Source organism: Adiantum capillus-veneris, chromosome 7 (assembly GCF_014529385.1).
Source record: "Adiantum capillus-veneris isolate H3 chromosome 7, ASM1452938v2, whole genome shotgun sequence".
Taxonomy (NCBI): Eukaryota; Viridiplantae; Streptophyta; class Polypodiopsida; order Polypodiales; family Pteridaceae; genus Adiantum; species Adiantum capillus-veneris.
In genome coordinates this window covers 30,440,817-30,458,782 of record NC_140937.1, presented here as the reverse complement: position 1 = coordinate 30,458,782, position 17,966 = coordinate 30,440,817, and the positions used below count along the sequence as shown (strand labels likewise).

At 42.9% G+C, this 17,966-nt stretch overlaps 1 pseudogene; it reads right to left on the bottom strand.

Moving 5' to 3' along the window:
* Positions 1–14,500: 14,500 nt before the first annotated feature.
* On the bottom strand, positions 14,501–17,744 carry LOC147453632 (uncharacterized; annotated as a pseudogene).
* Between the last annotated feature and the right edge of the window lie 222 nt (positions 17,745–17,966).

Below are 17,966 nucleotides of genomic sequence, written 5' to 3'. Positions count from 1 at the left end.
GTATATGGGCCCTTTGAGAAGTGGGGAATTGATGCCATTGGGCCTCTACCACGCACTCAGTCAGGTAAAGAGTACATCATCATGTGAGTAGACTACATGACTAGATGGGCTGAGGCTATGCCGACCAATAGAATCACTGCTAAGGATGTGAGTCAGCTCATCTTTGACCACATATGTTGCCGGTTTGGCACCCCTCTTGAAATACTATCTGATAGAGGACCAGGGTTTAGAGCAGAGTTGGTAGGAGAACTCATGAAGAAACTAAATATTCAGCATCAACACTCTACTCCTTACTACCCTCAGTGCAATGGTTTGGTGGAAAAGGTAAATGGAATCATTTGCAAAATTCTCACCAAACAGGTACATGCCAGGCGCCAAGATTGGGACAAACACCTGAATGGAGCTCTATGGGCCTATAGAACCTCCTTCAAAACCACATTAGGGTACACACCCTTTCATTTGGTTTATGGAAAGGAGGCGCTTTTGCCCATTGAAGTGAAGTTAACAAGTCTTCGAATATTGGGTAGCCAGGTAGGCTCTCAAAAGGAGAAAGTACATCAAAGGATCATGGATCTAGAGAGGCTGCAATTGGCTCGTGAAGAAGCCATCAACCACTATTCTCAAGAAGCAGAGAAGCGCAGAGAAAAGTTCAACAAAAAGCTAGCATCCAAAGACATCAAAAAGGGATCTCTGGTGCTTCGATATGACAATCGCTTCGACACTCGTAAGGATGGAAAGTTTCTTTTCCGATGGGAAGGCCCGTTCTTGATCACCAAAAAGTTCAAAAATGGCTCTTACAGACTTCAAGACATTGATGGTAAAGTGCACAAGACCAGGACAAATGGATGGCGTCTAAAGCCTTATCACATCAGGATAAGGTCAGCTCAAGATCAAAGAAACTAGGCTAGAGGCATAAATACCCCTAGCCAGGTTTGGGGGGGCTATGATCTGAGCCTATCACAAATTTTTGTTTATCATATTTTGTTGGTTTTCCTTGCTTCTAGAGGTTTACAATAAAAGAAAGAGTGAGAACAACCTCTTGGAAAAATTTTTAAAAAATGATTTTTTCTTGACTAGTTCACCGGAGGTGAAAGGTAGAGGGAGAACCTAGTGATAAAGGGAAGGGAAAATATGTAAATGTGAAAAGAAAAGATATGATGTGGTTGTGGAGCCATGCACCCATGATTCAAGGGTCATGAGTGGCTCATATCATCATGGCTTTGGAGCCATATGATGATTCAAACAAATGGGACCCAAGTGGAAGACTTGGTAAAGGAAGAAACCAGGCACATGATTTTGTTGAATTTTTAAAAAATACTTCCACTCCGATCCAAGAAAAGTTGTCTTCATCAAAGTTGTAACTGACGAGCTGAAGATTCTGGCCATATTTGTTTTATAATTTTTGCATCTATGGTCTAGGAGATATGGCCAAAATGGTGGACGGCAGTTTTTTCAACTGTGGTGGAGACCACCCCCCTACCTTTACACACACACACACCCTTCCTTTTCCACATTGAGACCTTCTTTAAAATTAGCCATTAGTCTTCTCACCCTCCTCTCCTTCCTCCTCTCCCTCAAGCTCAAAAACCCATCAAAGTTCCTCTTCTAATCACCTCTCAAGTTATGCTTAATCTTGTTGTAATTCATAAGTTCTCACTCAACCCCTTTCTATTATTACTAGATATGTATTGATTTTATGTAGATTCTTTACATTTTAAAATAAGGAAGCTCTTGGACTCAAGCTATGGAGGAAGGAGTGAAGACAACACAAGTGATGATGGAGCTAATTGGTCAACAAATCACTTGGAAGGAGCTTCTTCATTGGTTGAATGTCCCTAATCAAGCCTCATTTGTACAAATTACACTTGTATCTTAACCTCACTCCTAATCACTCTCTTTCCTATATAAAGAGGCCTTCCCCTTTGTAATTTCAAGCCTCCCTCAGCCCATTGAGCCTTTGTATCACTCACCATGAGCCCATAAGCTCATTCATTCACTCTATTCTTGCACATTCTAGAGTGCAAATTGTTTCATGCTAGTAACCTCTCCTCCTCTTACTTATGTTAATTAAGAGAAATGTTTTATATGCGTGTGAGAGTGCTTGATGTGATCTTGGCTAATCCTTGAGTGATTGTTTGGTAATCTATATGCTATTTTTGTTGGGAGTGTTTGAAGTCATCCATTCCTTGTACACACACCACGGTTAATGCTTCATTCATAGTGATCTCTCTCTCTCTCTCTCTCTCTCTCTCTCTCTCTCTCTCTCTCTCTCTCTCTCTCTCTCTCTCTCTCTCTCTCTCTCTCTGTCTTCGTGTAGCGGTCCTAGTTCACGCTTCCAAGACTAGGTGGTGCCCTCATCTCATTTCCCTTGTGGCGCAATGGAGTTTGTTTTGGTGTAGAGGCCGCCATTCCAAATTTCCTTCGTCAATGTATAACGTGAGTTCGAAAGGAGGTGTTTTAAGATACAAAAACTTTAGGCAATTTAACAAAGATACATCAAAATAAGGGGTTTTTATACTCAATTTTGGGAAAATTTCCTAAAATAAAGGGTCATTTTATTCATTCAGACATGTTGAAAGAGGGATTTTTTAATACCCCACGAACACACGTTATATAGGGGGCATTGAATAGTGAACCCCCCGAAGCTCGATTTAGGCACACGATGGGAAAGAATCCTACGGGACACCAAAAGTACTATGCTAAGTTGGCAAAAAGGTATTATGGTCCCTTTCAAATTCTTAGGCCAATCAATGAGATGGCCTATCAACTCAAGTTGCCCAACCATTGGCTAATACACAATGCTTTCCATGTGACCCTACTAAAGCCTTACAAAGGAGAGCCACCACAAGAACCAACAATTGAAGACCCACCGGAGATTGAGGACCAAGAAGAGGTGCTCCAGCCCAAGTCCATTCTCGGACACGAAGACAAGGTACTAAGAGGTGGTAAGACTATCCGACGATATCTTATTAAGTTTAAAAATTATCCTTTTGAAGATTCTAGATGGATGCAAGGTTCCCAAGAGTAAGAAAATGTACAAATGTTAAAAATAAACAAATTCATTGTCTTATAAGACTCTCTTTTCCTTTATTGTGCACAAAAACAAAGTAGTATGCATGCTTAGATCAAGTTTGCGGAGACGACGTCTCGTGAACACCAAATAGAGCTTGTCACTCACCAATGGAAGATGTGTGCAGACATCCTTGTGGCAGCCTCAGGCTCTCCAGTGCCAAATGGACTAGTCATCTATTGTGGAACGATGTCATAGGGTAATATAGGGATCCTCTATCCGCTAGGAAAAAGGACTAATGAATATGCTTTATCTTCTCTACCTCATAGTCGAGGAATGTCACAATAATCAATATCTAATTCTCCTAAATGATTTTCTCATGTTAAACTGATCATTTAATATGGGGAAGTGCGATGGGAGAAAAATCTAGAATATTGGTTAAGTTAGCAGACCAGCCACAATAGGGATCCAAAGGAGAGAAAATAGAGATCCAAAAGGGGGGTCATCTGCAAAAGAGCTATGTGCACCAATGGGCTTAAAAGATGTCATAAAATCTAATATCTAACCAACCCAAATGATTTTCTCATATTAAATTGATCACTTAATGTGGGAGAATAAACGGGAACAAGTGTTAAGATATAGATATGTGCTTATAGATCTATCTCAACACGGGGCCAATGGTAAAGGGGCCCAAATGGGAGATGGTCTATCAAAGAGCAAGGCTAACCAATGGAGCATAAGACCTTAGGGTTAGCTTCATTGAAGACCTCCAATAAATGTGTGTAAAAGTCCTTTGACCTTAGGTAAGCTAGGGCTGAGCTTGAGGCGGGAACCCGGCCCAAGCTCGAGGTGCTTGTCCTGCTTGAGGTGCTTGATTAAGATGCTTGAGGTGCTTGACTGGCTCCATGTTTGAGGTGCTTGACTTGCTGCATGATTAAGGTGCTTGAGGTGCCTTGAGAAGCTTGCATGAGATGCTTGTGGGAGTTCCCCCTAAACCAAGTGCTTAGTCATGCTTGATGACTAAGGAGCTTGAGCACCAAAGTCAAGAAGGATCCCTACAAGAGGGGGGGCGAGCCCTTTTCCTAGGGGCTAGAGAGAGAACACCCATACACACACACAAGGGAAGCCCCAGCTTGAAGAGGCAGCAAGGACACTTGTCAAGTTCCTCCTCATGTTTCCCTCATGGTGTGCCTGAAGCCTATTGGTTGGCCACCCAAGGGGTCCAATGATAATTTAGGATATTTAATTTATTGATTTTGCATTTATCAAGTCCTCTCTCTCAAAGGGGAAAGGGGGACACTTGTCCCAAGGCTACCCTTGTTGCTTGTAATGACTCCTGCTTGTGATTGGCTAGGCCTGGAGGGGTCCAATGAGCTTTCATCATGAGCTACAAGGGGGGGGGTCGACCCAAGCAAGCTAGGGGGATGCTTAGGGGGTATACTCACCCACACACACTCACAAACACTCTCATTGTGTGCTATGCAAAGTGCAAGAGCTCCCTCTCCTTCTCCAAGCAAGCAGTTGTTATGTTCTCTAAATTCTCTCTCTTGCAAAAGTATTGTTCATGCCAAGTTAACTAATTGCTATGATTATGTTGCTATCTTCAATTATGTCTACCCGTTATGCTCACAAATTTATTTCTCGAAAGTATTCTCATTAATTTCCGCTATTCTCAAGTTGACTAGGCTAATTCCATTACATTGGTATCAGAGCATTTGGTTTCTCTTTTCTTGCTTAAGAAGAGAGGTCCTTAAGTAGCCTATAAATGGTTGATGTTGTTAATTATAGTAGGGTAAGTGGAACTGGGATCTAATATCGGTTTTCTTAAGCCCACTATGTGGGGGATGGTGCACACCTCGGGAGCTTTGGACTTAATAATGGAGTCTTTTTAGACTTGCCTACGGCTTTACCATTATTGAGCCATAAGAAGTCCGAAAGGAGCTAGCCCTTGGCAACTCTGCTATGTTAGACCTACTCCTCTACTCTCTATAATTAACCACTTTGAGCCGTGGGTGTAGATACTTAAGAGCCAATTTTCAAAGGCTAAGAGGAGTGGCAACTAAGGTTTTGAATTGCCAAAGCATACACTAAGTACATACATAAAATTTTGTTAACATGGCTGACAATAATCAAGAGAGTAGAATGAACATTGATAGCTTTGATTTTGCACATGAAGGTGCTAATGAAGATGCTCCCATGTTTGTGAATTATCTTGTGACTGGGTTGCAACAAGCTATGGGCAACCCTACTTTGCAAGCCGAAGTTACTCAACAACTTCGTGCCTAAGGAATTTCCCTTCCTCTCCAAGAGGAGAGAGAGCTTAGGAGGCCCTCTTGAAGAGACCCCCAAAAGAAGACTCTCTCCCATTCGAGAGGAGGAATCCAAAGAGAAAGAAAGCAATGAAAGTCTAAGTTCTTCTGAAGATGTGGCTCCACGAAGACGGCGGTCTAGACGATCGCCTACTCCTCCCAAGAGGAAAAGAGCAACCCATAGTCCTTCTCCTCATCACTCTGAAATGCAAGAGAGGAAACAAAGTAAGAAAAGGGCTAGGAAGAGGTCACCCTCTTCTCCTTCTTCTTCACCTTCCTCCTCTTCCGATGAAAGTTATGGCTATTCTCCTAGAGAATACAAGATGGGAGGACATCGCAAATCATTTCCTGCATGGCGAAGGTCACAAAATCTAAAGAAGTTCAAGGAGGGAGGAAAGAGTATCTCTTTTCCCACCTACGATTGCACCTTTGGTGCTACCAACAAAGTGTTGGCCTTCATCCAGCAATTTGATGCGGCCTTTGGGGACGAGGGCTTCACAGAGTCCTCCAAGCTACGCCATGTAGCTATGCACTTTCAAAAATCAGCTCGTCAATGGTGGGCTAGCCTTCGTGGCAATGGAGAATCCCCAAAGACATGGAAAACTCTACGAGTTTCCAATATGAAGCAATTTCTTCCAAGCGATACTAAAGATAAAGTTCTTACCGAATGGCGCGGCTTGAAGCTTCTCTCTCATGAGTCTATCAACAAGTATGTAGACAAGTTTTGGGATTTACATCTCAAAGCTACTGTCTTTCAAAAGATAGACTTTGCCGAGCAAAGACAGCAATTCTGTGCGGGATTACCTGAAGAGATGGCCGAATACATCAACTCTCAACGGCCCGGTACTATTACCGAAGTAATCCACCACACCATGGTTGCTTCACGTATCAATTTCCATCAAGGGGCTAGACGTAATGTCAAGCCCATGGAAAACAAAGATAAAAATGATGCAAAGGGGAAAACCAATGCTCAAAACAATTCCCAAGTCACTTCCAACAACAACAACAATCAATCCAAGGAGAAGGGAGTTTACAAAGGTAAAAACAAACTCTCTACTGAAGAGCTTGAAGCTTTTCACAAGGACCATAATTGTTTTAAGTGTGGGGAGCAAGGACATGGCTATCGTTCTTGCCCCAAGAAGAATACTCGCAATGAGACTGCTAGGGCTTCCACCATCGAAGCTCCAAAAGAGGATGCTCATTGCAAAGGATCATCCCTCTCCTATGCTTGGGAAAAGGTAAGAGAGCATGATGCCTTCATATTGTTTGACCCTGGCTCTACTCTCAACTTCATATCAATAGAGTTGGCCACCAAGTTGGGCATTCAAGCTTTTGAGATGGGAGATATAGTAGTGGCTGATGCAGCTTTCAAGGGACAACAAGCCTCCGTTACTCCCTTAATTGGGAAGTTGAGGCTTCATGTCCAAAGCTATGTCGACAAAGAAGACTTCTTCATTTCTCCTCTTCAACATCAGGATGTTATCCTGGGGGCACCATGGTTGATTGCATGGCTGCCAACATGAAGTTCCCTGAAAGGAGAATTTACTTCACCTACCGGGGAAAGAACATGTATATAGATGCTAGTGAGCGTGGTCGTACTATTCCACTTGTAAATCCTCTTACTTTTGATAAGTCAATGAAGAGCTCAGTTTCTACGTACATGATTTTTGTCAAAGAGTCTCTAAAAGATACTAATATTTCATCAAATGTAAATAATAGGAATCAAGAAGAGTTAGACTTGTCTAATTTTCTCAAAGGATTCCAAGATGTGTTCATCGATGATATCCCTATGGACTTACCTCCAAAACGAGGGGATGATGACCATCGTATTGAGCTCCTTCCTGGAAGCTCACCACCTAACAAGCCTCCTTATCGAGTCTCACAAGCTCAACAAGAGGAGATCATGAAGCAAGTACAAGAGTTGGTAGACAAAGGGATGGTGAGGCCTAGTTCCTCTCCCTTTTGTTCTCCAGTCCTTTTAGTGAAAAATAAAGATGGTACATACCGTATGTGTGTGGACTATCGAGCACTAAACCATATCACTATCAAAAACAGATTTCCCGTACCTCGGGTAGAAGATCTGTTTGATAAGCTACAAGGCTCTACCTACTTCAGTAGGATTGACCTTAAGAGTGGCTATCATCAAATAAAGATAGTGGATGAAGATATCTTAAAGATCGTGTTTCACACAACGTTTGGTCTTTATGAATATCTAGTCATGCCTTTTGGCTTGACTAATGCACCAGCTACGTTCAATCGTTTGATGGAGAAAATTTTTAGACCATATCGAAAATTCACTGGAGTGTTCTTTGATGATATCATCATCTACTCCAAGTCTTTGGAGGAACATAAGCAGCATCTCCAAGTGATTTTTCAAGCATTGAGGGAGAACAAGCTTTATCTCAACCAAAAGAAAAGCGAATTCTTCCTTCAAGAGATTCAATACTTAGGTCATATTATCTCTAAAGATGGTATCCAAATGGATCCATCAAAGTTAGAGGTAATAAAAGCATGGCCTAACCCAAGAAATCTACATGAGCTAAGAAGCTTTATTGGTATGTGTGCATACTATAGACGCTTCATAGAAAAATTCTCTCAAGTAGCAAGACCACTACACGACTTAACTAAGAAGAACGTTAAGTTTGTATGGACTGCTAAGGAGCAAAATGCTATTGAAAAACTCAAAGAGAAACTTACTTCCCAACCAGTCCTCCTGCTTCCGGATCTCTCAAAGCCATTTGAGGTCCAATGTGATGCTTGTGGTGATTGCCTTGGAGCGGTTTTTCTTCAAGAAGGGCATGCCATAGCATATGAGAGCCGAAGGCTCAATGGTGATGAACGAGTCTTGGGCATTTATGAGAAAGAGATTTTAGCTGTTCTACATGCCCTAGACACATGGAAGCACTACCTATTGGGGACTCCATTTATCCTACGAACCGACCACCAAAGTCTCAAGTATTTCATGACGCAAACCAAGCTTTCCGACAAACAAATGAGGTGGGCAAATTTTCTTTCACAATTTAATTTCCATATTGCTCACATAGCTGGTAAGCACAATCAAGTTGCCGATGCACTTTCACGACGACCAAAAGTTAATGCGGTGTCTATAGATACTCACAATGATCTATCTTCTATGATAGATGAGTATGCTACTGACCCTGACTTTAGAGACATAATGTCAGCCCTTGCTTTGGGGAAGAAAGAGGAACCATTTATCTTGCAGGATGGTTATCTTCTCCACGGCAATAGGCTATGTGTTACCCATTCCCTTCGTGAGAAGGTTATGTATGAATCCCATGCTCCTCCATATGCGGGGCATAGAGGTATTCAACCTACTCTCCGAGGAGTAGAGACGTACTTCTATTGGCCTGCCATGAAAGTGGACATACAAGAGTATGTATCAAAATGTGTAGTATGCCAAAAGACCAAGTATGATAGAGGGAAGCAACCTGGATTACTCCAGCCATTGCCTATTCCAAATTCACCATGCGAGAGTATATCCATGGATTTCATCTTTGGATTACCCAAGTCTATCCATGGGAATACAGGAATATGGACAATAGTCGACAGGTTTAGCAAGCAAGCACATTCCATTCCTGTCAAAAAGACTATTAAGGCACACCAAATGGCAACTCTCTTCATATCTCAGATTTTCAAGCACCATGGATTACCCACATCCATCATGTCAGATAGAGATCTTAGAATGACCAGTAATTTCTGGAAAGGTCTCTTTGAAAATCTAGGAACAAGATTGAATTTCTCTTCGGCCTATCACCCACAAACGGATGGCCAAAGTGAGATAGCCAATCTTACGATACTTGATCTACTCAAGACTTATGTTACCAAAGTAGATCAACGCTCACAATGGGAAAAGTACTTACCTCTTGTAGAGTATGCCTACAATAATACTATACATACTTCTACGGGAAAAGCATCTTTTGAGATCATTGAGGGAAGACCTAAAAGTCCCTTGCTACTCAAAGTACATGGGAAGATCTTCGTCGCCGATGAGTATAGCCGTGACCTACAAGAATCTTTTCAAAAGATTAGGAAGGCTATATCCATCTCTCAACAAAGGCAAAAAGCTGCTGCTGATAAGCACAGAAGAGCCTTAATGTTCAAAGAATGATTAGGTCTTACTCAAGTTTCCTAAGGCTCGATTAAGGCAAACGACGGGCAAAAATCCTACGGGCCATCAAAAGTATTATGCTAAACTAGCAAAAAGATACTATGGTCCTTTCCAAATCTTGAAGCCCATCAATGAAACGGCTTATCAACTCAAGTTGCCCAACCATTGGCTTATACACAATGCATTTCATGTAAGCCTACTTAAGCCCTACAAAGGAGAGCCACCAACTGAACCAATTATTAAAGACCCTCCCGAAGTTGAAGACCAATAAGAGGTGTTACAACCCGAAGCTGTCCTTCGGCATGAAGACAAGGTACTACGACATGGTAAGATTATCCGACGGTATCTTATTAAGTTCAAAAATTATCCTTTTGAAGATGCTAGATGGATGCAAGGAGTACAGCTTAAGGATAGTATGAACCTTGTCAATTCTTACAATGCTACATTAGAGCAAGCACATGTACAAATTTCTTTTAAATGACTCATGTTTTTGTCTTATAAGACTAGTCCTTTTTTTTTAGTTGTGCACAAATTTAACTAATATACATGCTTAAAATCATGTTTGTGATGACGACGTCTCTCAAACACCAAGTAGAATTTGTCACTCTACTTTGGGAGAATGAAATGGACTGAAGAGCAGACATGCTTGCGGCAGCTATGTCTCCCAAGCACCAAATGGATTAGTCATCCATCTTGGAAAGATGTCGTAGGGTAAAAAGGGATCCTTTACCCGCTAAGAACGATTGACTAATGACTAAGACTTTATCTCTTCTACCTCATAGTCGAGGACGACTATGATTTCAAGAGAGAGGTAATGTCATAAAATCTAATATCTAACCAACCCAAATGATTTTCTCATATTAAATTGATCACTTAATGTGGGAGAATAAACGGGAACAAGTGTTAAGATATAGATATGTGCTTATAGATCTATCTCAACACGGGGCCAATGGTAAAGGGGCCCAAATGGGAGATGGTCTATCAAAGAGCAAGGCTAACCAATGGAGCATAAGACCTTAGGGTTAGCTTCATTGAAGACCTCCAATAAATGTGTGTAAAAGTCCTTTGACCTTAGGTAAGCTAGGGCTGAGCTTGAGGCGGGAACCCGGCCCAAGCTCGAGGTGCTTGTCCTGCTTGAGGTGCTTGATTAAGATGCTTGAGGTGCTTGACTAGCTCCATGTTTGAGGTGCTTGACTTGCTGCATGATTAAGGTGCTTGAGGTGCCTTGAGAAGCTTGCATGAGATGCTTGTGGGAGCACCCCCTAAACCAAGTGCTTAGTCATGCTTGATGACTAAGGAGCTTGAGCACCAAAGTCAAGAAGGATCCCTACAAGAGGGGGGGCGAGCCCTTTTCCTAGGGGCTAGAGAGAGAACACCCATACACACACACAAGGGAAGCCCCAGCTTGAAGAGGCAGCAAGGACACTTGTCAAGTTCCTCCTCATGTTTCCCTCATGGTGTGCCTGAAGCCTATTGGTTGGCCACCCAAGGGGTCCAATGATAATTTAGGATATTTAATTTATTGATTTTGCATTTATCAAGTCCTCTCTCTCAAAGGGGAAAGGGGGACACTTGTCCCAAGGCTACCCTTGTTGCTTGTAATGACTCCTGCTTGTGATTGGCTAGGCCTGGAGGGGTCCAATGAGCTTTCATCATGAGCTACAAGGGGGGGGGTCGACCCAAGCAAGCTAGGGGGATGCTTAGGGGGTATACTCACCCACACACACTCACAAACACTCTCATTGTGTGCTATGCAAAGTGCAAGAGCTCCCTCTCCTTCTCCAAGGAAGCAGAGGTTGAGAGCCTACACCAACACTCTTGGCTATGGAGTGCAAATCCAACCAAGAGCCATGCTTCAATGCTTAAGCTTTCCATCTCCTTATTCTTCATTACTATGCTATTATGTATGCTAGAAACAAGAGTATGATAAGTGAGGAACTAGTTCTTTCTCCTATGAAATGTTTCTTCTTCCTCTTCCCTACCCTCATTCCCTGCTAGCTCTCTCGACCTTCGAAGGTGTTTGAGGTCTTGGGACTGAGGCTTGGGAAAATTAAAGCTTTCTTCAAGTTCATGTTATGCTATGATTGTGATGCATGAAGCTTTCCATCTTCATTGCATCACCTAGGTCACAAGGAACACAAAGATTGTATTGTAACAAGTCTCTCTTTATGGGAGAAATCATAATACAAATGCCTATTGGAGGGGGGACCGGCTCCACATAAATCCGGTCCTCAATTGTTGTCATGTTCTCTAAATTCTCTCTCTTGCAAAAGTATTGTTCATGCCAAGTTAACTAATTGCTATGATTATGTTGCTATCTTCAATTATGTCTACCCGCTATGCTCACAAAGTTATTTCTCGAAAGTATTCTCATTAATTTCCGCTATTCTCAAGTTGACTAGGCTAATTCCATTACAAAAGACCCTAAGGTTCAGCCCATTAAGACTTCCAAAATGCTAAGGTTCCAAAATTCAAACGTTGTGTCCAAAGGTCAACATTAGGGAAATTGGATGCTTTGTGTGTGTCCCAAAAGTCTTCATCCATCCCTACATAGGAGGGGGCGAGCCTTCCAAGTAGGGGATAAGAGAGAAAATCACACACTCACACAAGCTCCCTTTACACAAAGGGAATGAGGGACACATGTCAGCTCCCTAGCCAAGATTCCCACAAGGTGTACTCAGATCCTATTGGACGGCCTTGGAGGTGGACCAATGAGAATTAGGCTAGAGTAAATCTAGTTTAATTAATTTAAAAACACTTAATAAAAGAACCAATGGAAATAATCTCTCTAGAAGACTATTGGATAGTCTCCCAAGGGGTCCAATGAGCATTCATCAGCCGAATGGCTTGCTTGATTCCTATTGGCCAGGAGGAAAAGGGGTTCAACGAGAGTTTAGTTGCATTTATTAATTACCTAAATCTCTCACAAAAGGGGAAAGGGGGACACATGTCAGAAGTCTATCACTTATGCTGCTTAATTACCATTGGGTAAGCCTAGGGAGGTCAAATAGGATGCTAGCAAGAGCAAATAGCAAGAGGGGTCGACCAAGAGAGAGAGAGGGCTGATTTTTCAAATGCATCATCACCTACATACTCACACTAGCTCATGTATGGAGTAATACAACTCTCTCTCCTTCTCAAGCTTTAATGGGAAGCTTATCACCTACTCCAAGCTTGTGAGAAGGAAGGCCTACATCAACAACTGTTGGCTTTGTGATGCAAATCTAACCAAGAGCCAAGATTCAATGCATGCTCATCTCCTCTACCCATGCTAATTACTAAGATAAGCTATGCTAATATGTGATTATTCGAGGAGATGTACATCTTTCTCGTAAGAATACTCTTTCTTCCTCTCAATCTACTCTCATACGCCGCTAGCTCTCACCATCTTCGAAGGTGTGTGAGGTCTTGGTTCTGAGACCGTGAGGGAATTGATGTTGTGTTTGATAAGTGTTTTGCTTAGTGCATGAAGTTTTCATCTTCATTGCACTAGCTAGTATTGAAGGAACACAAAACATTGTATTGTAAAATGTTTCTCTTGATGGGAGAAACCATAATACAAAGCCTTTTGGAGGGGGGACCGGCTCCATGCAAATCCGGTCCTCAATTTTTGTCAATTCCTTAATTTCTCTCTCTTTTGAAGTATTATTCATGCTATCTAACTAGGTGTTATGTTTTTTGTTGCTCTCTCCATCCAAGCACTCTCGTTAATCTCATTAGGAATCTATTCTAATGAAATGCTCACTATGTTCATGCTATTTTCCGCTACACACAAGTTACTAGGCCATTAAATGTTACAAGCATACATAATAGCATAGTAATGAAGATGGAGAAGATGGCAAGTTTAAGCATTGAAGCATGGCTCTTGGTTGGATTTGCATTCCATAGCCAAGAGTGTTGATGTAGGCTCTCACTTTTCACAAGCTTGGAGAAGGAGGTGGTATTCCTCAACTTTCACCAAGTGAGAATGGTCCACAAAATGAGTGTGTGTGTGGTGTATATCCCCCTAGCAACCCCCTTGCTTGCTTGAAGCGAGTTGCAACATTTTCACATGCTGCAATATCATTGGTCCCCTCTCCCCCTAGCCAATCACATGCAGCATGCAGTCAAGTACGCGGTTAGTCTTTTGACAAGTGTCCTCCTAACCCCTTAGAGAGAGAGAGAGCTTGCAAATATCTAGATATTTGTTGGATGCAACTAGAACCTCATTGGACCCCTGTTTAGCCCACCCAATAGCATTCAAGCACACCATGTGGTTAAGCTTAGTGAGAGTCTGACATGTGTCCCATGTGCCCTTTTAGAAAAGGGGTGCCCTTTGTGTGAGTGGAGGGTTAGGTCAAAGGTTCCCCTAACTTTGGGACTTTCATGCATAGGAAGCTTCTCAAGCAACTTCCTCGTTAAGTTTGTAGGGTCTCTTTTTGACTCAAGCAACTTACCCCCCATGCATAGGAAGCTTCTCAAGCAACTTCGTCATTAATATTGTAGGATCTCTTATTGACTTAAGCACTTTACCCCCCATGCATAGGAAGCTTCTCAAACACCTTCCTCATTGAGTATGACAAGAACCTCAAGTACCTTAGTCATCAAGCATGACAAGCACCTTAGGTGGAGTTCCCACCTCAAGCTCAGCCCTAGCTTGCCTAAGGTCAAATGCAAGTTTAGATCGGGTTCCCACCTCAAGCTCAGCCCTAGCTTGCCTAAGGTCAAAAGACTTTTAACATTAACCATTGGAGGTCTTTAATGAAGCTATCCCTAAGTTCTTTTAATCTCCACTAATTAATCTTGCGCTTTGACATACCATCTCTCATTTGGGTCCCTTTACCATTGGCCCCGTGTTGAAATAGATCAGTAAACACATGTGTATATTCTAACCCTTGTTCCCGTTTATTATCCCACATTAAAATGATCAGTTTAATATGAGAAAATCATTTGGGTTGGTTAGATATTATATTTAATAACTCTCTCTCTCTCTCTCTCTCTCTCTCTCTCTCTCTCTTTCTCTCTCTCTCTCTCCGCCCCCCGAATACCCACTTCACCCTACACACAAGCATGACAAGCAAAATGTATTCATTTTTTACAATTTTTCTCAAATAAATAAAGGGGACGTTCAACTATTTTGACTTTTTTTCCTCCTCCCCCCCCCCTCCATGTTCACATTTGGGTAGCGGAAGACGAGCAACATTCCCTCTTCCACCCTCTCCTCTGTGAACAATTAGGCGGTGGAAGAGTGCAAAATCCATCTTCTCCACGTGGTGACAGGAAAGAAGGTAGAGCAAGATACTGCCTTTCAATAGCTCGCCCACATTGTTAAGCATACAAATAGATAGTAGAGCTCAAGCCTTTCTTTCACTCTAAGACCTTTGTCGGCATCACCCGGCCGTAAGTGGAAGCATTGAAGACTAGCTCTCTCAAATGTTTATTTCATGAACCATCAATGATGCAGATTCGTATTGATAATTCTTTGTGTAGAGGTGGTATATGCAATCCGAGCTGCCTCAATGGGGCCATCTGCTACAACATGAGATTCCTTTCAACGTGAATGCTTGATCACTCTTTCTCTGACAGCACGCCCACCACCTGAGCTCTATACCTCTTGGCCTTTGATACTCCTCTTTCGGTGGCTGCCCCCTGCGCACTACCCAATTATAATTAAAGAAACCAACCCCAACCCTCCTCTATCTCCTCATTGTAGCGCTCTTTGATCCTCTTATTTATGGAGCACAGCCCAGTGTCATGCTAACGGCCTGATAGTGCTTCCAACTTATTGCTCGCATCTTGTGAACTGCGGCTCTCCTATGGCCTTGATCTGAGAGCTATGCTTCTTAACTCCTCCCCCCTTCCCTTTGCAGCAACAGCCCATGATGAACTTTCCTTCTCTGAGCCCGTCTCCAATGTTGTCCAGACTCTGTTGTTGCCGGTCACCCCTCTCTAACTCTTGTGCTAGTAGAGCTCCTAAGCTCTCCATCCCTGCAACACTATAACGTGGAAGGCATCGGCCTCCTGATCTTTCTAGGCATAGCCCGCCCTCAAACCAAGCGCTCTCATAACCCAGCTTCTTTGAACCTCCTTGCGACAAATGAGTGAGCTCGCCCTTTTGTATGTGCAGCTAGTTCCACTGGATTGAGGCTTTCCCCCTTCTCAAATAGCGATGGTCCTTCTTCTAGCTTCTCTGAGTACGCCCTCTTCTCCTGCACCAAGTCTCGTTGTAGCCCGTCCACCCTTTTTTCTTCCCGAGTGGCCTCGAGATCCCTCTCTCTACCTGCTTCTCCTGCTCACGCTATATCGGCTACCCCTTCTATCAGCTGACCGCACAACTGATGGCGTTCCTGCGCATCTTTCCCTCACTGCATGCTGGTGATCACATCAAGAGTCCCAAAGCCCATTCTCGCCCTCTTCTTATGAAGTTCCCTGATTACGCGTCCTAACACACCCGGTTGAAGCTCCCTCCTCTCACGGAGCACCCTGCAACCCCGCGCCGTTATGGGCAGCCCTTCAGATGGCACTCTCCTTCTTTCTTACTCGGCCCCTGGACTTCCACTTTAGCTCCCCGGTGGCCTATGTAGCATGTAGTCGAGCTCCTCCTCGGTTGCTTGCTGGGGAGCCCTGGCCGCTCTTCTCCCTTTGCTTGCCGAGCCTGGCTTTGAGAGCCCCTAATTTCTCTAATCTGCTCTCCCCTGCTCGCCTGTATCGCCCTGGCCACCTGTCCTCAGACAGCACCGCCTCCTTCACATGCAGGCCATTCCCCTTTATTATTACAGGCGACCCCCTAAAAAATAACGCATTTTCCTTCCTTTCCAATCATCTAGCCAAGGGTTGAGTTGGCTCCCACTGAGATAGTACTGCTAACATTTGATTGAATGTTTGAGTTCCTCGTGGTAGCCTCGTTGAGCTTGGATCTCACTATCCCTAACCCTTAACTTGACAAGACCATAGTGTTTACTTTATTGGCTCTACCCCAAGCACTACACAATGCTAATGAAGCCTGCTGATGTAGCCTTATTCATCACAACCTAAATGATGCTCGACCCTCAGTCGCCTCAAGCTTCAAGTGCATCCATTGTTTGCAAACTTGTTCAAATGGCGAGGAGTAGACCATAGTCAGGAGCACACATAAAAAATTGGCATTGCCCAACACTGTACAAGCAACCATATCACACTCAAAAGTGGAAAAAGCGAGCACATCATATATACATGAGCCGGCAAACTTCAAACCAAAAAACTCCTATCATAGTTTGCCAGCCTCCCTAAGTCTCCCTAACCTGCTGGAGCATTCATGCTCAACAGCAACAGTAGTAGATGCTCACTCCACCTGGATCCCACACATAAAATCTTGGCCTTCCATGCATTAAATTAGTAACCAAACCTCCACCTGGCTCCCAAGAAAATTTCAAAAGCTTGCCATGCATTAACATCACACCAAAAAACATGTCATAAACTCTGTTCTCCTCATGCATATGAATCATAAGACTTCCCTCCTCATAATCTCTTGCACAGAAACCTGTCGTTGGGCCAACATAAGCCACATTGCATTCCAAGGCTTGGGAAGCACTTATAACAATATCATGAGAAAAATTTGTGGCCTTCAAGAGGCATTGAAAAGCATACATGCATGCAAAGAGGCATACAAATCCCTTAAATACATTCATGGCAGATGCACAAGTATTACCATTCTTCAGAGCATCTATGACCGTCTCAAGAGGTGCTTTCTCATCAAGAAAATGGTCAATAAATCTCATAAGTAACATCTTCTAGCATACCAGTACCAGATGTAAAAGAGAAGGATACATCAACACCTAAAGAGAAGGATACATAAACACCTGCTTCTGATAAGAGGCTGTCAAAAAAACCAATATCATCACTTACATCATTACACAAACTCTCCACCTGCACCACTTCTTCACACATACGCTCATCATCACAAAAGCTCATAACGGCCTCTTCAACTGAAGCATCCTCACTCTTCTCTGCTACTAGTGGCACACACAACTCACAAGAGACAAGTCCCTGCTCTCCCTTTCCTATGCTTACATCTTTACTCCCCCTAAGGGATTCCAAAGTTTGCTTCTCTCTCTCTCGGCATTTTCAAATCCCACCAACGATCTTTCTTTCAGTGATCTAATGTCCCTCATGAATGGAGCCAAGTTAAATACCATCGATCCATTGCAGAAAGACTCTTCATCTCAACAGATGCATCATCGAGCGAGGCACTATCACATAAATCATCTTCACTCAAAAATCTAGATGCATCAGACTCAAAATTGCTACAATATCCATCTTCTAAAACCTCCTCGTCATAAGGCATAGGCTCTATGATAGATGAATCTTCCACCATGCCAACCACTGACCTTTCCATAAGGGGAAATCTATACAGATCCGACTCCCATGTGTCTCCCTCAAACAAACTCCACAACATATGCCAAAAGTCTTCTTGTAGTAATTCAAAAGTAATGACAAGGGAGTCCTCTATTGAATCTTGAGGCTTTGCCAACCTCCAATACTGCATTAGCAATGAAACCTT